Here is a 24149-nt window from a genome sequence, read left to right as displayed (position 1 = left end):
CCTGAAACGAATTCTTTCCGGTAACCATGCCACACAACCACATCATAAGCATCCAGGAACCCAGCCCTGCAACCAAACACAATGCCAACTCTGCCCATCTATCTATACTAGCAAATTCATCACTGGAGCCAACAACATAAGCTACCAAATCAAAAGGTCATTTGACTTCACATCCAATAATTTGATCTATGCCATCAAATACTAGCAATGCTCCACTGTTATATATATTGGACAAACTGGACAGTCTCTGCGGGAAAGAATCAATGGACACAAATCAGATATACATAAAGGGAACATACAGAATCCTATTGGGGAACACTTTAATCTTCCTTATCACTGTTTAAAAGATCTTCAAGTGACTGTCTTGTCACAAACCAATTCTACTAGCCAGATATACAGAGAAGCACTGGAATTAGAATTCATCCGCAAATTCAATTCTCATGCTAATGGACTCAATCATGGTGAAAGATGGTTGGGACACCATCAACCTAACATTCAATGAAGGTGCAAACAGCCCTTTGTGTAGATTCCTATTAGGAAGGATACTATCTATTGACATTGATTCTTATCTGCTTTGTTCTAACTACCCAATCTTCAGATACATAAACAAAATACAGGATTATGTAGCACTTTAAAGACTTTAAAGTCCTTAAAGTGCTACATAGTCCTGTATTTTGTTTCAGCTACACCAGACTAACACGGCTACATTTCTATCACTATTCAGATACTTACTGACTCTCAGCTCTACCTTCCTGTTTTTCCCTTTGATTTTCCATATCCTCTGCTCTCTGTCTCTGAACCCCCTTCTTTTTTTCCTCCCCCCCCTTCTCTCCTATTTATTTTGGGTCTGCACATCCTATAATCAAAACTCTGGTCATCTGAAGAAGTGGGCTGTGACCACAAAAGCTCATGATACCATCTACATGTTTTGTTAGTCTATAAAGTGCTACCAGACCATTTGTTGTGTTTTCCTGTACAGACTAACTTGGCTACCTCCTGAAGCTTTGGGTATATGAGTTGGGTGAACTCAGTACTGTTTTGCAAAGTCCCAACGTTATGTGCGGTGCAGTACGCTCACTAGACAAATGAACCTTTTGTCTGTAAGAGAGGCTGGGATATAAAGCTTTATTTCCAAAGGAAGAGTTCTGAAAAACAAAATCCCCAGGGCAATGTACCATTATTAAATGGCAGAGAGATTCTGAACAAGCGGCAGATTGGAGACTGGCATCATCTAGAGCAGGGGTCTCAAACCCCGAGCCCGCAGCATAGACCTGGCCAGAGCAATTGTGCAATCTAGCCTGGGACTCCCATCAGACTGCGGGGAGGGGGCTTGTCCGTTACCAGCTACCTAGCCCCCTATTTGCAATGACTGGCGCAGCTCTGCTGCAAAGGATTCTGGATCTGCGTGATGGGCAGAAACTCATCCTTGTTCAGAGGGCCCCTGCAGGATTTATGCATCATTTAAGTTCCATGCAAGCCCCAGAGGTAGAAGTGAAGGCTTGTGTTGTTGCGCTGGATCTCTGCAGAAGGACGGATTTCATCCATTCCACAAATTCAAATTATTCAGTTGCATTTACATCCCCTAAGGAAGCCTTTAGCTATTTTGCTTGGAGAAGTAGCCTGGAACAACAAAGCCAGTGTAAATTGATATGTCAACTGTTGCAGTTAAAAAATTGGCTGCTCATTTCTCTGTAAAGATCACAGATTATTTGTGGTCACTCCCATAGCCATATTGCCATATACAGCAGGCACTTGGGCGCTAAAGAACAGTCCTTGTGGGCTGATCCCAGACCAACTTGCAGAAACAGAGACAGTTCTGTTCAGGGTATCACTTAGTTCATTCAATGTATTTTAGATGTGTATATTGCCTCCATCACTGTGCCATATGGTTGCTGCATCTATCCTCACTGAATCTCTGTGATGTAGGGAAATGCCAGTACCCCTGTTTTATTGATGAGTAATAAGGCACAGAGAGGCTATAAAAGTGACTTTTATGGACAGTCTATGGGAAGGTAGAGTCATACATGTCAGGCTCTGGCCAGCATCCCAGCCACTGGACCATGCATCCTTCACTTTCAGCCAGATCCTCTGCTGAGCTGCTACCCGGCCTCTGATGACCAATAGAAGCAACTCAGAAGTACAATATGAGTTAGCCTTAACAACAAACAATTACTTTAAATAACTAGATTGGGAGCCAACATACTGCTTCTTTGGGTGTGTCTAGACTACAGGGTTTTGTCGACAAAAGTGGACTTTTGTTGACAAAACTATACTTGCGTCTACACTCCCACTGAGTTCTGTCAACATAACGTTGACAGAACTCAGCAGTTTTGTCGACGGCCGTAAACCTTATTCTACGAGGAATAACGCCTTTTGTTGACAGAATTCTGTCGACAGAAGGCATTATTGCATCTACACTGTCCTTTGCATCTACACTGTCATGTCGACAAAGCGGCTTGCTCTTTGTTGACAGAAGCTTTGTCAACAATATCTGTCGACAAAACTTCTGTCGACAAAAGTCTGTAGTCTAGACGTACCCTTTGTGGCTACGACTCCAATTGAGTTTTGTGGAAGATACAAGGGCAGAAATCAGTCCTGAAATTACAAATACACCAACCTCCAGGTTGGTACGGAACAGAGTGAGTAGGAAAATGCATAGACCTGTCACTTTCTCTCACTCATAAATAACAACAGAAGGGGAGAATGCACCTGAAAATCTGCACAGCTTTGTACAGCAGGCAACTCTGCCGAATCTTCCTCCTGATGCTGGAGGCCAGTGCACTGCAGAATAGGCAGGTCTCCAAAAACTTGAGTTGGACCTAGATCTAGAGAAAAATTCACCAGGCGCCTGTCTCATTGCTAATATAGAGATCAGTGCTTCTGTGCTTCCTTAAGGGCTTGTCTTCACTACGGAGAAAATCAACGCTGGCACAGTCGATCTTCCAGGGTTTGAATTAGTGGCTCTAGAGAGGACATGCTAATTTGAACTGAGAAGGCTTAAGTTGACTTTCCCCTTAGAGAAGACCAGGCCTAAGTGACTGCCTTGGCTTAATGGCGATGCTCCTATTGGCTGTCCCACAACTGCCAATAGTCACTGACTCATCTGGTGGCATCGGAGTGCTCCCATGTTGTTGAATCACAGGTTATTGGCATAGAACATGCTCTGAAGAGAAGCTGCACCTTGGCTATGTGTTTCTTCAGCAGGCTGTATTACAAATGACATCTGTCATCAGCATGGGTTGAACCTGAGACTGTCAGTGCCAAAAAGACCAGCCTTACCTACTCAAGCTACAAAAAGGACCTCGGTAGGCTGGTGGCAGTAGCAAGTTATTATTGCCTCTGTGCGTGAGTTACTGCTGGGAGGCATTGTAAGATGTACTCCACGTAGCCAATATGAGACGTATCCCCCAGCCAGGGAGATTGATACGCCTGCAGTTTGCATGGAGGGAATGTGTCAGCAGCAGCCATTATTTGACCCAGAAATGACTGGAATGATTAAAACCTTTCTTAAAATGTGTATTGATCATTATGTTTCTTCCAATTATCTTCTTAATTCCCAGGCTTGTTCCTTATAAAAATAATATCAATACTGGCTGTGGATATTTCTGTCAAGGTTTCCACAGCCCAAGAACAAAGACACAGACCTAATACTTTACCTATTCTGAGGTAGCTCTGTCTCTCATTTTTTTTCTTTTCAATTTAATTTATTCTTCCCAATTTTTGTGCCTTCCAAATTTAACTTGACATAGTCTCTTGTTAAAATGGCAGGAGTCTTAGGGTATGTCTAGACTACATTCCTCTGCTGACAGAGGCATGTAAAATAGGCTACCCGACATAGTCAATGGAGCGGGGATTTAAATATCCCCGGCTTCATTAAAATAAAAATGGCCACCGCGCTGTGCTGGCTCAGCTGATGGTCAGCACAGCGTGCGAGTCAATATGCGGATCAGTCGACAAGGGAAGCCTTTTTTGACTGCTTCTGTAAACCTCATTTCATGAGGCATAAGAGATCGGTCAGCAAAGGCTTCCCCTGTCGACCGATCCGCATCTTGACTCGCACGCTGTGCTGACCATCAGCTGAGCCAGCACAGCGCGGTGGCCATTTTTATTTTAATGAAGCCGGGGATATTTAAATCCCCACTTCATTGACTATGTCGGGTAGCCTGTTCTACATGCCTCTGTTGGCAGAGGCATATAGTCTAGACATACCCTTATAATGCAACAAAGATATTTCTATAACACTAATTCCTAGGGTAGCTAGCGCTTTGTTCCCTGCCTTCCAAACTGTTGCAGCAGCTGCCTCTCAGCAAACATTTTGGCTCTGTGCTGCTTGCTATTAGTCTAAAGTTGAGCAGATAGACCAGTGAAGGATTCAAGAAGTAGAGGATGATAGATGAGCTGTAGCAACTTACAAGGACATAACTCCATCTCAGTGTTTGAAATACATAATACAGCTCTTGAGTGATCATGCTGTATCTTCAGTCCATCACTCTCTCCACACAGCCTAGAAAAAAATAAAGTAGTAGAAGATTTACTCAGCAATGGTCCTTCAGGTCAGGGAGCTGGGGATGTGGGGGGTGCAGGAGGAGTTTTTGAACAAACAGACTCATAGATGGATAGACAGACACACAAACTCTCTCAAATATATATATAGATACACATCACATTTTGTGGATTTACAAAAGGTGTCAACGAAGGCCCCAGGTATTGTCATATTCACATTGTATATGGACTAGCAATGCTCTTGTGCAAGAAGAAAGTTTACCAGTCACATTGTGGTAGACTTTAACATATTTCCGTTCACTTCTCACTCACCAGTATAAAGTTGGCACCAAATGGATGATGTGAACCACACCAGGGCAAAAAATGGACACATTACACTCTGCTGACAAGAAATGATAAATTCCCCTAGCTGTGCGACATTATCTGATTAAAAATGACCATATAGATCATTGTTGCAACCACTACTACATATTTGCAAACCTATATAAAGTTTGTTAAGTAAGGTGTCTGTGGAAAGATTAAGATTTGCCGAATATGATTTTGCTAGTTGTATGTATGTATAATTTTTGTATTTGAAGTAATTAACATTAGCTATGTGCCCCTGTTTCAAATGATTGGCACTTTTGCTATGGCCCCAGGAGGTACTTAGACAGCACAAACTGAATGGCCCATCAAGAAATATTTAATTGACAATGGACCGTGGGAGACACCCACCTACACTGAATGAACTGTCCTGCAAACATTCCGTCTGAAGTATAGGTAATGGTTCCTACAATTACTAGGCAAAATGAATGGACATGTGACTTGACCATGAGACTCCAGCCATCCTCGTGCTACTGTACTTTTCCAAAGTCAGAACAATGGGATTCCCTCCAAATGGCAGAAGCTACAAAAGGCCCTGGAAATGTCTCCATTTTGACTCTTTCCTGCTCCAGCCTTTGAACCATAAACGTATATTGATGGGAGCATTCTAACAAAGGGACTGAGGACCTTTCAGTGCTTTGGAAGTAACTAGAGACTTAACTTACACCTAGGATTGCCAGATGGTTTCAACAAAAATACCGAACGCACTTGATATTACATCACAATCTACATGACATCTTATTTAGAAAATACAGGCCATTTATATTTTCTCAATTTGTTTCCCGAACAGAAAGCTCAAGTACTGGACTGTCCGGTTCAAAATGGTCTTTCTTTCTTTCTTTCTTTCTTTCTTTCTTTCTTTCTTTCTTTCTTTCTTTCTTTCTTTCTTTCTTTCTTTCTTTCTTTCTTTCTTTCTTTCTTTCTTTCTTTCTTTCTTTCTTTCTTTCTTTCTTTCTTTCTTTCTTTCTTTCTTTCTTTCTTTCTTTCTTTCTCTTTAGAGTAAAAAGTAAGTTATATATTGTTCTGGGTTCACTTCATTTTCTTTATCTTAAAAATGTTAATTGGAATTCCCTGGAACAGGTCCAGCCAACTAGCTTCCATTGGCAGTGGGTTCAAGCTGTATTTCCAGTGCCTAGACATAGGAACAGATTAACCACAGTCCCTGAAATCAAATCACAAGGAATAAAAAGGAAGGGGGAAAAAAAGAGCAAAGAACTGAACAGGACTGATAAGAACTGAAAACAAATCAATCCCACCCCTATGAATTTCTGAAGCATTTTAGCTTCACAGTTGCAATAGGCTTTCATGGAAGTGGGGAAGCTATAAGCCTCAAGCAACAGCTTGAGAATATACCCATGACTGGGTTAGAGTCAGGGAACAGTATGGGGGCAAGAGAGGATTCTGGCCTGGGGGAGGGGTGCATGATCTACCTTTTGTATAGCCATGTTGTATTTTATTTCTCATTACTATTGTCTTTGACTACTTTGTCTTTCAAAATTGTTCCAGGACTTTGCATACAATTGGGAGCAAAATATTAGGCCTATAATTTCCAGGATCACTATTTCCCTTTTCTTAAAAATATGTACTATATTACCAATTTTTCAGTCATAAGGAACAACCTCTGAGTTTAGGGAGTCATTAAACATCCTTGATAGTGGGTTTGAAATTGCATGTGCCAGTTCTTTAGTATTCTTGGATGGAAATTATCTGGGGTCCCCAATTTCTGTATCACCTCTTCCCTTATGGATCCCAAAACATTCTTAAATATCTTTCTGATACTTTGTATTTGGCACCATGACAACATTCTTAAACTCAGATGCTTATGGTTGGTAGGAAGCTCTCTTTGTAAGAGATACAAACACAGCTTAAGAGCTGATATAATTTCTTATCCCATATTTTTGACGGTCTGCTGTGTTGGACCAACCGAATAGGATTAGCTGTGCTGCTGGGCTTACAAACTTTCCCATCACTATTGCCAGTAGAAGCTTGATGTGTAGACTGGTGTGTGCATTTCTAATAAAGTTCCCTATTTTATTTCTGGTTTTAATTATTTTGCACAGCACATGCAGTGCAATCCTGCCCCCACTCAAGTCAATGGCAAACCTCCCATTTATTTAAATGGAGCCAGAATTTAATATGTGCTATCCCATTAAGCTGTCATCATAGACTTGATACCGCTATGCAGTCTGGGGAAAAGAGCATATTTGGATATGATTTTGTTCATCATGAGTTCCTTCGAGATGACCCCTAGTGTTTTCTCTGTCTTGCTGCTGCCAGTATTAGCATACTCTAAATCCCGCCAGTACCTTCTGCCACAATTTATGTCACGTTTACAACGGAATAAGTTATTTGGACGGGGGCTATATAGTTGAGTGTGTTACGGTAGTGCTAGGAGATCCCATCCCAGTCTGGCATGTCACACTGTTAGGTACTCTGCAAGCACAGGAGAACCAGTTCCTATAAAAGAGTTTCTAATCTAAACAGAAATCTCAGACTGAGAGTACGTTTAGACTACAGGCTTTTGTCGACGTACTGTCGACAAAGCTTCTGTTGACAAAAAGCGTCTAGACTACAGCCAGTGAAAAAAAAAATCCCATGTGAAAATCAGTAACAATATTAAGCAACTCAACAATGTCTACAAAGAGAATAAAAGAACCCCTGCTCTGATATCTCTGTGAAGGACAACATTTTAAGGGAAGTTCTGATGCTTGTTAAAGTTACAGAGTCCTGTCAGGATTCCAATTTACAGAAGTACAGTGATAAAAATCTTACAGTAGAGTTACAGCTAAACCGTTGAGTTTTAATGACTACGTTCTTCAGAGGAGAGAGCTGGAAAAAAAATCCCCTTTACTATCATATACATTTAACAGTGATTACGAGATGAGAAATGTTGACATAAGTGAGGATGCATAAAAGCAAGCATTCGTTTTGTATTTTGGAAGTTTCTATTATTTTATACTGCATCCCTGTCGTGTCTTGACTGATGGGATTTATCAAAGGACAACCAAACACTTGCATTGTCCCACCATTTGCAAAACCTGTTTGGAATGATGGATTGCTGTGACTTTCCTGGGCTCATTTGAGCTGACTTCAGCTTTGACATCGATCCTAATGGCTGCTTTCACGAGCCTCTTAAAGTAAATCCCCCTCTGATGTAGTGTTTTGAAATCGTTCATTGGTGTCTTCTGTTATGTTATAGAGATAGCAGGCAGACAGCTGGTACTTATATGCTGCTTTATGTCTATCCTTGAGTCAGGTGCATCTTAGAACATCCTCAGAGCTGCTTTTCATTGCACCAAGCTGCAGTGGCCTCCAAAGCGCTGGTCTGGCATCAGAGATCACTGAAGTACAGCTGTACTTTGACATTCCCTTTCTCTGGTCATATCCCTGACATACTCCCTGTATTAGGGATTAGAACAGGGCTACTCAACTTTGGAAGCCCCAGGGCTTCCATAGTCACAGCACATGCCGATGGTTGCAACTTTTGTGGTTGCACGTACAGCAAATATATATGCAAATAATTTCTTTCAGACTGACGGATATGAATACGAAGATTAAGGCAAGACTACACAACACACAGGCCCCTCCAAGTCAGTTCTGCTGATATTAATAAAATGCAATATTTACTCCATTTCCACACATTTGACAGCACTTCTAATGAGCAATGACAGTCCAGGAATTTAACTACTAAAACACATATCAACAGAAGACCATTATATTGACCAATATGGAGTGTGTTTCCAGTGGAGGCCATGTTCAAAGGATCCCACCTGTGGGCCATGTGTTCAACCCTGACTGCAACCAAACCTCACCGAGGGCTGCAAACAAACAGGCCACGGGCCGCATGTGGCCCACAGGCCACATTTTGAGTAGCTCTGGGTTAGAAAGTAGTTGATGTAGGCCTGCCTATATACTGCCTGAGGTTTCCTGTCCATGGGTATGTCTAGACTACATGGCTCTGTCGACGGAGCCATGTAAACTAGTTTACCCGACATAGTCAATGAAGCAGGGATTTAAATAATTCCCGTTTCATTAAAATAAAAATAGCCACCGCGCTGTGCCGGCAATCAGTTGAACCGGCACAGCGCGGCACCCTAGACACAGATTGGTCGACAAGGGAAGCCTTTGTCGACTGCTCCCTTATGCCTCGTGAAACGTCGATGGAGCCATGTAGTCTAGACATACCCCATTAGCAGAATCCCTAGCGAGCTGGTTACACTGTCTTGTCTGGTTGCTTGGCTCTACCAGAGGAGTACACAGCAGCCAGGGGGCAGAGAGAGTGCAATATTTTCCTCTTTGTTTACTTTGGAAACAGTTCTGATTTGGGTTTTTTTTAAGCATGTTGAAAACAAGAACTATTCTTGCTGTTGTGCATTTTTATACAACAGCTTCATGCTGACTTACTCCAATATGAGATTTTGACAGATCCTCCTTGTTAGGCTGAGCTACCTAGTTCTTGCTGATTGATACAGCCCAGTCCAGTATCCTATCTTCTCTTTTGATCTATTTTTTTTCACAGCCCACTTGTTTACTACATTACCTAGGCACTGAGTCTTTATGCCTACAAGATAAGCAATTTTCAGATCTGGGCAGGCATACATGACATTTTAACAAGCGTTAATCAAAGGCAATGCAATATGATTTTGTACCCTAATTAAACATAGTTTTACACTAATAGCTATTTTACAGCTTCTTCACTTGCTACAGAGCTGATTCATCAGTTGATTCATCATTTAAGTTGTTTCTTGCTGTTTCTCGCTGATTTGTGGTCAAATCATCTCCTATGAGCTGGAAACCCTGGATGTTTGCATACAACAGTAAAAGCGACGAGGAGTCCTGTGGCACCTTATAGACTAACTGAAGAGTAGGAGCATAAGCTTTCGTGGGCAAAGACCCACTTCGTCAGATGCATGTAGTGGAAATTTCCAGAGGCAGGAATAAATATGCAGGCCAGGATCAGGCTGGAGATGATGAGGTGATCCAATCAAGGAGGATGAGGCCCACTTCTAGCAGCTGATCTGGAGGTGTGAATTCCAAGGGAACAGAAGCTGCTTTTGTAGTTAGCAAGCCATTCACAGTCTTTGTTTAATCCAGAGTTGATTGTGTCAAACTTAAAGATGAACTGTAGCTCAGCAGTTTCTCTTTGAAGTCTGGTCCTGAAGTTTTTTTGCTGCAGGATGGCTACTTTTAGATCTGCAATTGTGTGTCCAGGAAGATTGAAGTGTTCCCCTACAGGTTTTTGTATGTTGCCATTCCTAATATCAGATTTGTGTCCATTGATTCTTTTACGTAGGGACTGTCCTGTTTGGCCGATGTATATAGCAGTGGGGCATTGTTGGCACATGATGGCATATATTACGTTGGTGGATGTGCAGGAGAATGTACCAGTGACAGTATGGCTGATCTGGTTAGGTCCTGTGATGGTGTTGCTGGTGTATATATGTGGGCAGAGTTGGCACCGAGGTTTGTTGCAAGGATTGGTTCCTGAGTTCGAGTTATTATGGTGCGGTGTGTAGTTGCTGGTGAGAATATGCTTCAGGTTGGCGGGTTGTCTGTGGGCAAGGACCGGCCTACCTCCCAAAGCATACAACAGTATTCATCTCTCTGCCTTAAAACACCCTCCAAGCATGGTTCCCCTCAAGAAGAAGGGGAACCCAAGTCAAAGAGATCTTGGAGTTATCGTGAATAGTTCTCTGAAAACGTCCACACAGTGTGCAGCGGCGGTCAAAAAGGCAAATAGAATGTTAGGAATTATTATGAAAGGGATAGAAAACAAGACACAGAATATCTTACTGCCCCTGTATAAAACTATGGTATGCCCACATCTTGAATACTATGTACAGATGTGGTCTCCTCACCTCAAAAAAGATATTTTGGCCTTGGAAAGGGTTCAGAAAAGGGCAACTAAAATGATTAGGGGTTCGGAACAGGTCCCATATGTGGAGAGGCTAAAGCAACAGGGACTTTTCAGTTTGGAAAAGAGGAGACTGAGGGGGGATATGATAGAGGTATAAAATCATGAGTGACGTGGAGAGGGCAGATAAAGAATTATTAGTTCCCATAATAGAAAAACTAGAGGACACCAAATTAAATTAATGGGTAGCAGGTTTAAAACTAATAAGCAAAAGTTCTTCTTCACACAGTGTGTAGTCAACCTGTGGAACTCCTTGCCAGAGGAGGCTAGAACTATAACAGAGTTTAAAGAGAAGCTAGATAAATTCATGGAGGTTAGGTCCATAAAAGGCTATTAGCCAGGGTGTAGGAATGGTGTCCCTGGCCTCTGTTTGTCAGAGGCTGGAGATCGATGGCACGAGACAAATCGCTTGATCATTGTCTTCGGCCACTCCCTCTGGGGCACCTGGTGCTGGCCACTGTCGGCAGACAGGCTACTGGGCTAGATGGACATTTGGTCTGACCCAGTATGGTCATTCTTATGGTCTACACTAGGACTAGGTCTACACTGCCCCCTCTTGCTCAAAAAAAGATGCAAATGAGGCGAAGCGTGGAATATCGCCACACCTCATTTGCATAATTAATGAGGCTCCATTTTTGCACAAGAGGCTTTTGCACAAAAAGGAGCCGTCTATCTGGCTCCTTTGTGCGCAAAAACCCCTCTTGTGCAAAAGCCGTTCTTCCTTGTTTTCAGCAGTGGAGCTATGCCAATTTACACCAACTGAGGATCATAGAATCATAGAACTGGAAGAGACCTCAGTAGGTCATCAAGGATCTTTCCCTTTAAATGTTCCCTTTAAATGTGTGTTTGGTTACACTGCAATAATGACATTTTCATTTGGGTTTGTTCCTGGATAGCATGTGCCTTGCTTAATAACCTATTTTCACTGGCAACGTAGCTCCCAAGACTGTTTCAGGAAGCAACAGGCTTCAAAACTGGCAGAAATCAACAACTCAGGAATGCCTAAAATCCTTCCTCTCTGGATGTGCTGCATGGCACAATCCAGCACTGCTCCTTAGGCAGAGGTACTAAACCTGCTAGACTTTTCCATCTCTGCTCTCTAAATGGCTGTGATTCCAATGTACACACCATGAACGGCTGACACGACTGTGTCTATGAGACAGCTTTCATTTGTCATTCCCAGTGGTCGCAGAACTAAGCAATCAGACAGTTGCCTCCAGGACTGTGCCAAAGTTCAGCTTCAGAAAGACACATCCATCTATCTTCATTTGGTGGCGGCAGTGGAGGTAGGCGCATTATCATAGTTTAGCAAATCTCTCACAAAAGGCTAGATCGTGCCAGTCAAGCAAGGCAGAGAGAGAGAAGCAGTGTGCAGCCCTACAACCCTGGGAATGCTCTAGATGGAATTGTACCTTAATGAAACATAATTCTTCCCCCAGGCTCCAGGATGCACAAAGAGAATTTATGGGCTCCACTATGTTTTAGGAAAGTGCTATCTGCACCATTTGCTGCTCTTGGTCAACTCTCTATGGGGCTACATCTCCTCCATAGGCCAAGGTATAGGAATGCACACAGGGAGGTGTCCCTATGTCCCTCTCACATGGGAACTGCAACAAAATACAGGACTATGTAGCACTTTAAAGACTAACAAGATGGTTTATTAGATGATGAGCTTTCGTGGGCCAGACCCACTTCCTCAGATCAAAAAGTGGGTCTGGCCCACGAAAGCTCATCATCTAATAAACCATCTTTAGTCTTTAAAGTGCTACATAGTCCTGTATTTTGTTTCAGCTACACCAGACTAACACGGCTACATTTCTATCACATGGGAACTGCAGTCATCCTTGGCCATTGCACAAAGAGAGAGCATAAAGGGGTCTCATTCTCTCACATCTGTGCAAGGTGAAGGTCCACTGGGCCCCTGGTATTACTGGAAGCAGCACCATGGAAGGATTGGCTAGCCATCTGCCAGGAATAAAGGTTGTCAGAATGAGCACTGCATATCGTGGAGGATGGAGAAACAACTATGGCTGAGATGCCTCCAGGAAACCGTAACTGTATGTTTGCCAAGATGCAGGATGCCCCAACCAAACTAGGGATGTTAAGACCTACTGTACATTTGCAGGAGAACAATACTGAAGCACATACACATCTCCTGCCCAGATACTGTAACTCATTGATGGGGATCTGGCATGATTGTGCATCTAAAGCAAACGGAATCATGTAACAATCTGTATGTTCTGAACACAGCTGGCAAGGAAAGGACAATTGCTTTCCCGGGGGAGGGAGGGGGGGCAGGAACAAACCCTGAAAAATGTTTTTGTAAAACAATTCTACAAAAAAAATAAAATAAAAAAGTTGTTTTTTCAATGAAAGCTACAACTCCCCATTTCAGATTTCAGCCATAATTTTTTAGTGTTCAAGTTTTTGTGAAAATAATTGTGTGTATATTTTTGGACAAAACTCCATTTTTTAATGAAACGGTTGAAAATATTATGGCCAGCCCTGTGTGAAAGCAGCCAGTGCAGTGTGAAAGGAGGGAACAGAGATCAATGAAATGACACTGATTTACACCTGCTGAGGACTGGGCCCTGGATGGTTGGGCAAGCTGCCCAGTCCTCTTGGGACCCCACATGACTTCCTAGAGGACTGCTGGTGGTCAGGCTAAAAATACAAGGCAGGCTCTCTCTTACTATTTCAGCACTTCAGCTTGTGGTCAATGGTGCAGAAGGTGCCCAGTAAAGTGAAAACAAAGGGAGATTTATAATAAATTGGTTTTGAACGTCAAAATGGTTTATATTCCATTCCATTCTATGCCATGGCCACCATCCTGGTATCTGAATGGGTTAGGATCAAATTCAGGGCCTGCTGCTTTAATTCAAACCAGTTTGTCCACCTCCAGGTAGGACTTCCTGCTTTGGAATTGTAGTCCAGTTGGGGTCCATTATCTTAGTCTGTAAATCTTTCTACCATTGGGAAAGGTTAGGAAGTTCAGAAATTATTGCAGCTAAAGAGGAACCCAGACCCAGATCTTGGAATTGCACAGCTCTGAGCTCCAAGACAAAGGTAAAAAGAACAGTATCACTGGTTAGACTCTAGACAGATCCGGCCATCAGGGTTGGCTTTCTGTGGGTGTAATGGGATGATACAAAATCTGGAGATGCTCATCCTTACACTTTGGGTAAATTCAGATTCAGGTCTGAATTTTGTGCCTTGCGGTCATCTTTAATCATAGCAGGTGAAACTACAAATGCTGGGCATACTGCAAGTCCAAAACCCCTCTCCTCTGAATAGTGACAATGTCCCATAATACCACCAATGACAGCAGTAAGAATATTGTGCATTGTACTAAGACATCATTAGCTTCTGCTATTTTGGGGTCATTTTAACATGCACAAGTACTAAGCAGTGGGTGTAGGTGGAAGTTTCTGTATAGACATCTACTCCTCTCCAGGCCCAATGTCCCCCAGGTCAAAGACAATCCCACAATCCATATAAGATACATATATCCCCTCTGTAAAATGCTTAGCGATCTATGGGTAAAAAGCTGTGTATTACATTATATAAAAGGCACAAGTCAAAAAGCAGCATAAGCAGATACAACTTCCAGAGGGAGCAGGGCAGGAAAATGGAAGCAGCAACTGGAAGCCCATATGTGGGGCAACTTTATATCTGGCATGTATAACTTGCAATACTAACTCAACACTGAAATCAAGCTGAAAAGTATTTAAAAGCCATAAAGGCTGATGCATGTGCTCTTTCAGTCCGGAAGGCAAATTGTGACTGAGCTCAAAACATTAAAAAAAATTCCAAGCATTATGCATTCAAAAAGACCTCAAGGTGCTTCCAAGTTAACAATTTCTAATTACAGTGCTCTGGCGTTTAATGCCTCTGTAGAATATTTATTTCCTCCCATATTTCTTGCAAGTGTTGCTGATGCAGAATGAATGGAGCAAATCATTCCTATGAAAACAAATTAAATGGAAAACACAATGAAAATGAGGTTGGAGGAAGGTGTTTTGTTTTGTTTTAAACTCTGTTGGCATTAACAGCTCATTTCTAAAAGATCATCGTTCTGTAATAGGTTGCAGCAGGCTGAAAGTTAGCACCTGAATTGACTGAGGCTTATTTTTCACTACCTGGCACAACACTATCCCTATTCTGTGCATAAAAAGAGTTTTGGCCATGAGCCTTATTTTGTTGCATCTTTTCAGCTTGTGATTTCTCTTACTAGCAGCAGGCATTATAGGCAATGTACACAGGATCACGTGGGCAAGGCCAAAGAGATTTTAGTGAGAGAATAAGGAGTTGGCATGGAGTAACATTTTCTCGCACCTACACAAAGACAGATCATAGTGTTCCAAGCTGGTATCGGTACAATGTCTCCAATACAACAGTATATAGAAAGTGGTAAAGACAAGATCATCATACACTAAGGGCTCGTCTACACTGGCCCCCTTTCCGGAAGGGGCATGTTAATTTCAGCTATCGTAGTAGGGAAATCCGCGGGGGATTTAAATATCCCCCGCGGCATTTAAATAAAAATGTCCGCCGCTTTTTTCCGGCTTTTAGAAAAGCCGGAAAAGAGCGTCTACACTGGCCCCGATCCTCTGGAAAAAGCGCCCTTTTCCGGAGGCTCTTATTCCTACTTTGAATAAGAGCCTCCGGAAAAGGGCGCTTTTTCCGGAGGATCGGGGCCAGTGTAGACGCTCTTTTCCGGCTTTTCTAAAAGCCGGAAAAAAGCGGCGGACATTTTTATTTCAATGCCGCGGGGGATATTTAAATCCCCCGCGGATTTCCCTACTACGATAGCTGAAATTAACATGCCCCTTCCGGAAAAGGGGCCAGTGTAGACGAGCCCTAACTGAAATAAACCATACTTCAGACAAACCTGCCTTTCCACCAGTTTTGTTTCGTTGAATGACTTATGGCCTGATCCTGAAAGTCTGGCACTACATTATTTTTAATCATAATAGTACTGAGCTGACTCAGTTTCTACCAGGCTTGATTCTGATGGCATTTACCTCTGTTGTGTTCCTGTCATACTTATGGAGAAGTTAGATAAAACCATAAATACTCTTTCTGGAAGGTTCCAATGTAACTCTATTTCAGAAGGATAACACATAAGAACCCCAGAACAGAGAAAGACAAAGCAGGATGCTCCCTAAAACAGAAGCTCAGCTCAACCCACCTTTCTCTTCATTATCTTCAGACAGACAGCAGGTAGGGCCTAATTGCACGGTTCTCTACACCGCCCTATTATTTAGAAGCAGAGCCTAAAAAAACCCCCTGAAATGTAACCGAAGCTACAATATACCACCACTATAATTAAATTAAGACTAACACCTAAGCGTCAATGAAATCACCTATGTAATACGGGTGTGAAATCAAACACCATACCCACTGACTTCAATGGAAGCTCAAAGAGTTCAGCACTTCCTAGAATTGGGCCTAAGGTGCTTAGTAGAGGATTGCTATGGCAACAAGAATTCCTGATGCATAACCACCCAGCATGAAACACTTCCTCACCCAGACAGTCAATGGCACCGGGTGGGAGCAAAGCACAGGAATCTTTCCTGAGGTTCCTTTATGTTGCAGAGCATCTGCAGAAAACAAGGGTTAACAGCCAGACTATGTGGTCCAAGGTGAGCAGCTTGGACTAGTAGTTTTTCCAAAGGGACAGAACATAAGCTGAGGGAGGAACAAGCACCAGCATGTTTTATGAGTGATAATCCAAGAAAAACAGAGGCCTAAGGGATTGTCCGCACTACACATGCTTTACTGGCGTTGCTCTAGCTAACCTGGCATAGCTCTGTAGTGGAGATGTGGGGTAAGCAGAAAGAAAGAGGGATTCTGCTGGCATAACTACACCACCTCCAGATGACATTAGTTAAGTCAACAGAAGCACTTTTCTGTCAGCATGGCTGCATCCACATATGGGCTGTGTCTAGACTGGCCAGTTTTTCTGGAAAATCAGCCGCTTTTCCGGAAAAACTTGCCAGCTGTCTACACTGGCCGCTTGAATTTCTGCAAGAACACCGATGATCTCATGCAAGATTGTCAGTGTTCTTGCGGAAATACTATGCTGCTCCCGTTCGGGCAAAAGTCCTTTTGCGCAAAACTTTTGGGCAAAAGGGCCAGTATAGACAGCTCGGATTTGTTTTCTGCAAAAAAGCCCCGATCGCAAAAATGGCGATCGGGGCTTTTTTGCAGAAAAGAGCGTCTAGATTGGCACGGATGCTTTTCCGCAAAAAGTGCTTTTGCGGAAAAGCATCCATGCCAATCTAGATGCTCTTTTCCGAAAATGCTTTTAACAGTAAACTTTTCCGTTAAAAGCATTTCTGGAAAATCATGCCAGTCTAGATGTAGCCATGGGGTTTTGCTGACATAGCCGTGCCAGCAAAACTCTGCAGTGTACTCTCAGTATAAGAGAGCTGTTTCCCAGGGACAGAACAGAGTTATCTTAGTGAGGTTTGTGCAAGAGTATTGTCCAGTTCCTGATTGATTCACGTTGAAAGAAACAGGGACTCATTTGCATTTTGTATATAAACAAATTACAATAGAAAACACCCTCACTTCAAAGCATTGAGTTCTGTTCTCAGATGGACACTGACCCGGCTGGACCAAATTCCAGAACCACTTAGCAAAGGAGCAACACTTTTATGAAGGTGCAGTAGCTGCTCTGTAGTTAAAATTTGATGCTTGTTTTTTGTTATAAGCCTGACTTGCATCCTTTTTTAAACTTCCATTTCCCCAGAGGAAACTGATCCGTTTGAAACTTCATAGGCTACGGAAGGGATTTTCTGGGAAACTGGATAAAAATCAGAAGAATTTGGAACAGTCAGAGTGAATCGAATTTTTGCTACAGTCTTTCACTTACTCACACAAAAGTTTCCTTAATTTTTTTGACTCCCCATACCAACTTTTCCTATATACTCTTATTTTTCTTAGGTTCTCTGACCTTGCTGTGGCAGAGTTCCTGGGAATGTTTTGAGGAAGCTGGGTGAGTGGGTAAGGTGTGTGTTTTGTATTGATCATATAATTCTTCATCTCTTCACGTATGTCTACACTGCAGAGTTTTTCCAGAAAAACGGTCGTTTTTCCAGAAAAACAATACTTATGTCGACACTGCTATTGTGTTCTTTTGACAGAAAGTCGAAAGAACAGAGGGGTTTTTCCAATGGTGGTAAACCTCATTCTATGAAGAAGAAGCCTTTTGCAACTTCCAAAAAAAAATGCTTTTTCAGAAAAAATTTTATGTGGACTCGGGAGAGTGTTTTTTCAAGAGGCCTTCATGAAAAAATCACAGGTGCCCTAGTGGCCACTCTATTCAGACTAATCACAACTGAAATGGGAAATAGTGTCCAATCAACGTGGACGCTATCTTTCGAAAAAGCACATCACTTTTTTGTTGCGCTTTTGCTGTGTAGACACTCTCTTTCGCAAGAAGTTTTTCCAGAAGATCTCTTCCAGAAAAGCTTTTTCTGAAAGAAGCCTGAATCTAGATGTAGCCGTCTTGTCTGACCTAATGTACATTGCCCAACCCACAACAGACATTGCCCTCTAAAATTTGCAACAATATATGCAAAGGTCAACATGACAAGCTGCTTCGAGAGTTGAAAATCTTATTTCAGGGAATCCCAGAGAACTGATTTTGTCTGACTATATCAGTGTTCATGCTTCCCCTTACCTGCTTCACACACAGACCTAGTATCCATGGTTGGGAGCCAGGGCTGGCAGTGGGGCCATGGTTGAGGCCAGGGCCATGGTTAGAAGGTGGGGAAGGAGCTGTGCCTGGAAGTAGAACCATAGTTAGGGCTGTGGGAATGGAGGACAGCAGAGTCACGGCTAAGATCAGAGCTGGACCTGTGGCTGTGACTGGGGGCAGGGCTGGAGTGAAACTAGAGGTAGAGTGGGGCTGAGCCAGGTGCTGTTGTGCCCCCCAAATGCTCCTCCATGCCCTCATAGGGGGGGAGTTCCCCACTGTTTGGGGACCATTGCACTAGACTGATGTCAGGTCCAGCTAGCCCAATATCCTGTCTCAACTGGGGCCTTACCAGAACTCTGTTCTCTTCTTTCTCCTCCAGCTCGGAGTTAGCTCACTCCAAAAACAGCTCAGAAGCTTGGATATTTGGCCTTTTACCAGTCTCATGGGAGCAAGACATAGCTGTATCACCCTGCCTCTCTCTCTCATACATTACTCCACTGCTCTGCAAATCCACATTTCCCTTCCATCCCTTTACTTTTTCCTATTTGCACAAGCTGTTGGCATGACCAGTGGAAAATGCAAAGGGAGCCAACTTTGCTGTAAGAATAAATGAGTTAAAAATGATGCTTCACAGCTGGGGGAAAATGTACTTATTAAAATCAAGCTCTCTTTTTTTCCTATGGAAAAAGTCCCCTTGGAAATCTTGGTGGTAACTGGCTGGGTGCAGGATGCAGGGTGAATGCTGAATCACAGAGGAAAGGTAATTACCGTGCGCTTTGGCAGACATGGGGTGAGCTTCCCTTGTTTGCTTGGTGAGTAGCAGAATAACTAAAAGCAGAAAAGCTGCCTAAATTACCAGTGTGTGTACACAGACTTTTTGTTTGTCAATTCAGAAATGAGGAGGCTAAGTTGCAGCTTCCCCCAAGTTTGCACACCTGAAGGAAGAGACACCAGAAGAGATGCCTGTTTCTGGGCTTTAATGAGGTTAGTAGGCAGCAGGTTTAAAACAAACAGGAGGAAGTGTTTCTTCACTCAGCACACAGTCAACCTGTGGAACTCCTTGCCAGAGGATGGAGTGAAAGCTAGAATGTTAACAGGGTTTAACAAACATGTGGACAAGGGGGATCCAGTAGATATAGTATACTTGGATTTTCAGAAAGCCTTTGACAAAGTCCCTCACCAAAGGCTCTTGTGTAAATTACATTGTCATGGGATAAGAGGGAAGGTCCTTTCATGGATTGAGAACTGGTTAAAAGACAGGAAACAAAGGGTAGGAATAAATGGTAAATTTTCAGAATGGAGAGGGGTAACTAGTGGTGTCCCCCAAGGGTGAGTCCTAGGACCAATCCTGTTCAACTTATTCATAAATGATCTAGAGAAAGGGGCAAGCAGTGAGGTAGTAAAGTTTGTGGATGATATTAAACTGTTCAAGATAGTCAAGACAGAATCAGACTGTGAAGAACTTTAAAAAGATCTCACAAAACTAAGTGACTGGGCAACAAAATGGCAAATGAAGTTTAATGTGTGTAGCACCCCCTCTGCACCTGGTTACCTTCTTTAAGGCCAACCTGCTTACAGGTTGTGATGGATAGGTCTGGGTTCTTCTGGATCCCACCACCCACTCAACTTTATTTTTCCCGATTGATTTATTTGGCAGTGCTTCCACCCCCCTCACTCCTTCCTGGCAGGGTCACCAGGGCAGCTTGGGAGGAAAATTCTAACCCAGGGGAATCCCCACGTATTTGCCAGATAGTTGGAGGCTCCCAGAAAATAACACAAACACATACACTCTATTAAACACAAGTATATTAAACAGGAGACAAATATAGCATAACAGGGTAAAACACGATTTTTAGGGTCACTGGTGACCATTAACTGTAAGATTAGTGTCCTGTTGGTACGCATACTTTGTGGGGCCCTTGATGACATATGACCACAAATTTCTTCTCTGCAGTGGTTTAGCAGTGGGGATGACGGGGTCCAGTACAGCCCAAAGGACTCACGAGTGGGAGAAGGTGGTAAATCCCTCCACAGGTTTAATATGCAGCAGGTTATGAAATCCCCTAACAAATTCCCTGACTAACTAAAAGACGGTGCATTTACACACTTCATGAATGAGCCTGAGGTTCAGAGATGACTCAGTCACTGCAGAGGGGCTGGTGTCTTCTGGCAGGGATCCTTCTCAGGCAGGAATCAGGCTGCTTTGGTCCCAGAATTTCCCCTCATCACAAAGGGGTGCAGGGCTCAAGGTGCAGGCCACACAACTGCACTAAAATTCAAACTCTAATCTCCTACCCCTGCATTCAGACCCACACAGCAGGCAGCAGCCCCAAACTAGCAGATAGAGCAGAGCTGACCACGTGGTGACTGGTCTCACCTAGAGAACTGGCGAGCTAACTCAGCCTGGCTTGGAAAGTTTCCCAGCAAACTCCACAAACTGGGAATCAACAGTGGAGACATAAAACCCAGCTGAGGGATCTTGCTTTCAGGTCCCTAGAGGCTAGTTCTCAGGGGGAAACCCTGCATACAGGCCTAGGGCTTACTAGCTCCCACAAAGCCAGCCCTACCCTTGCCCTGGCTGGCTCCAGACTCCTTCAACAATGGCTCCTCCTCCCCCTTGAATTTCCACAAGAACACTGATGATCTCATGTAAGAAATCAGTGCTTCTTGCGGAAATACTATGCTGCTTCCGTTGGGGAAAAGTCCTTTTGCGCAAAAGGGCCAGTGTAGACAGCTCTGATTTGTTTTGCGCAAAAAAGCCCCGATCGCGAAAATGGTGATCGGGGCTTTCTTGCACAAAACTGCGTCTAGATTGGCATGGACATTTTTCCACAAAAAGTGCTTTTGCGTAAAAGCGTCCGTGCCAATCTAGACGCTCTTTTCCGCAAATGCTTTTAACAGAAAACTTTTCCGTTAAAAGCATTTGCGGAAAATCATGCCAGTGTAGACGTAGCCGAGATGGATGGCACTAGACAAATCGCTTGATCATTGTCTTCGGTCCACCCCCTCCGGGGTACCTGGTGCTGGCCACTATTGGCAGACAGGCTACCGGGCTAGATGGACCTTTGGTCTGACCTAGTACAGCCATTCTTATGTTCTTAGGGTTCAGAAAAGAGCTAGATAGATTCATGGAGGTTGGGTCCATCAATGGCTTTTCATCAGGATGGGTCGGAATAGTGTCCCTAGCCTCTGTTTCTCTGGGGGTGGTGGTGACAGGAGAGGGATCACGTGAGGATTACCTGTTGTGATCCCTCCCTCTGAGGAATCTGGCATTGGCCACTGTCAGCAGACAGGATACTGGCTGGATGGACCTTTGGTCTGACCCAGTATGGCCGTTCTTATGCTCTTAAAGCCCCGATGGAGGGGAAGGAGTTAAAATATCAGCATATTATGAGCACAAGAGCTGCGCAGTACAGCTAGTGGTGCTGTAGGTGGCAAGGAGATGAGGTGACTGAGAGCGGAGCCAATGTCCTGTCTCTGTGCTCTACCATCCTTCAATTCCCCCTCCTCTTTTCCTTGACACCCTCCATTCTAAGACCAGAGGGCATGATTGCTGGCTCCAGAGGCTGGCGTGCTGTACAGTTGCAAGATCCCAATCCTGTGAGGTGTTGACAAAGGCTCTGAAAGTGCAGTAAGTCCTGCTCAGCATCCTCCCCATACGGAGCCATAGGCTTGATTCACCTCGCACACTGGTTTTACTCCAGTGAATTCTGCAGAATAGCTATGGATTTGCACTTGTGCAGGGTCAGCATCATGCCCTAGGTGCCTGAATTTGCACTTCCCAGGCAGCAGCATGCCTCTAGTCACCCTGACCCAGCTCTTCCCTCTTAGCACAAAATGCAACCCTCATAGGGCCACTTGTTAACCCTTTAAGCCCCTTCTGAGCAAGCCCCGATACACCCACAGTGGTAGGTGAAGATTTAGTGGCGATCTGCCTGCTGTATGGATCGCCTTGAACATTATACAGTGTGCACAGATGGGAAGGTAGGGGCACTCCCTCCCTCCCTCCTCAATGCAGTTTCCACAGACTCTTTGCTCCACTTTGATTCCTGAGAAGGCTCAAGATTCCTTTGTTCTCCCCTGTTTGTGGTATCCACTTCTTGTCTTTTGTTTATACACTTCAGCTGCAAGCTCTTTGGGGTAGGGACCATATTTCTGTTAGGAGTTTACAGCCCCTCACCCTCTAGTCCCAATCCCAGACCAAGGCCTCTGGGTGTTAATGCAGTGAAAAATCACAAATAATAAGTGATGCCTGTGACAACCACACATTGACAATGCTAGATCCACAGTGGCCACTCCCTGAGCTAGACAGCCCAGTTCCTGATCCTTAGAGGATGTCCCACCACAAGAAAGATGGCCCTGCTTTTGGGTAGCAGCTGTAGCACAGACCTCATGCTGCTACTCCATTGAGGGCACTTATCTGGCTGCTCTCACTATAGCATCTGAGCACTTCAGACATCAACCTATTCATTCTTCCAACACACCTGTGAAGTAAGCCCAGCTATTATTCCCATTTTACAGATGGGGAACTGAGGAGCAGAGACGCTGATTGACTTGCTCTATGTCACACATCACGGCTTTGAATTGAACTCTGATCTCCCAAGCTAATATAAGCACTGGGCTGTCCTTCCTTTCTCTGTTCTCTTGTCTTTTCCTGCCTCCAGTTTGTCTGAAAGAGTAACAAGCCTCAAGCCTCCCCATACACATATACATTTACTTCTCTACATTTCTTTTCTTTCCTTGCTCTCTATAGCACCTTTCAGCACCTGACAACAGTTAACAGCATTTGTAATCAAATCCAGGCAGAAGTACGGTATTGTTACACCCATTTTGCAGGTGAGGATACATAGGTAAAATACAGCACCCCCAGCAATATAGTGAAACAATGGACTTGTCTTCTCTGCCAAAAAGCTTGTTTTTCCTTGGGGTAACCAAGGGGTATGTTTACACTGTAGTTAGACACTGGCCCATGCCAGCTAACTCAGGCTCATGAGGCTGAGGCTAAGAGGCTGTTTAGTCTGGGCTCAGGCGGGGACCTTTCTACCTCACATGGTCCTAAAACATGGGCCTCAGCTAAGCCCCAACATCTACACTGCAATTAAATATCCCTTTAGCCAGAGCTCCTTCACCTGAGTCTGTGGCACAGGCCAGCCACAGGTTTTTAATTGAAACATAGACTGCACTAGTTCACGCAAACTATTCCAATGTAAAAACACAATGAAGACCAGGTAGTTTAGTTCTAAAAAGAGGTACAATTACTGAGGTCCACCCTATACTACCATTGGGGTCTTATCTCGGTGTGTTTACTTGATGATAAAATGGAAGCGCCTTGTCTTCAGTGTGTTTTTACCTCAGGATAGCTCAGATGTGTTACTTATCCTGAGCTAAAACCACAGCTTTTTAGCAGTAAAGACAAGTCCAATAGCACAGAACACAGGACTCCTGATCCCCAATGCCAAATCCTATAGGTTTTACTTAAGGCCTAGTCCTATGAAGTGAAAGACAGAACACACAGAGACTACGTCTACACCACAGGGTTTTTGCGCAAGAAGTCTTTTGTGGAAGAGTTCTTGCACAAAAGAGTGTCCACACCTCAATGAGCAAGAGAGTGTCCACACTACATGGATGCTCTTGCGCAAGAAAGCTCTGATGGCCATTCAC

At 43.6% G+C, this 24149-nt stretch overlaps 1 long non-coding RNA gene across 2 annotated transcripts in view; it reads right to left on the bottom strand.

The window, feature by feature from the left end:
- Positions 1 to 745: 745 nt before the first annotated feature.
- LOC106732052 (uncharacterized) overlaps positions 746 to 24149 on the bottom strand; it is a 92782-nt gene continuing 69378 nt past the window's right edge. For both annotated transcript variants that reach the window (XR_001368290.3, XR_012900889.1), the window contains exons 2-3: positions 4413 to 4504; positions 746 to 1620 (exon numbers count right to left, since the gene is read on the bottom strand). This is a non-coding gene — a long non-coding RNA (uncharacterized LOC106732052). The remainder of the gene's footprint in view (positions 1621 to 4412; positions 4505 to 24149) is intronic.

Source organism: Pelodiscus sinensis, chromosome 2, assembly GCF_049634645.1.
Source record: "Pelodiscus sinensis isolate JC-2024 chromosome 2, ASM4963464v1, whole genome shotgun sequence".
Classification (NCBI taxonomy): Eukaryota; Metazoa; Chordata; order Testudines; family Trionychidae; genus Pelodiscus; species Pelodiscus sinensis.
Note: the sequence above shows the minus strand (reverse complement) of the source record. Positions and strands in the feature narration are given on the sequence as shown.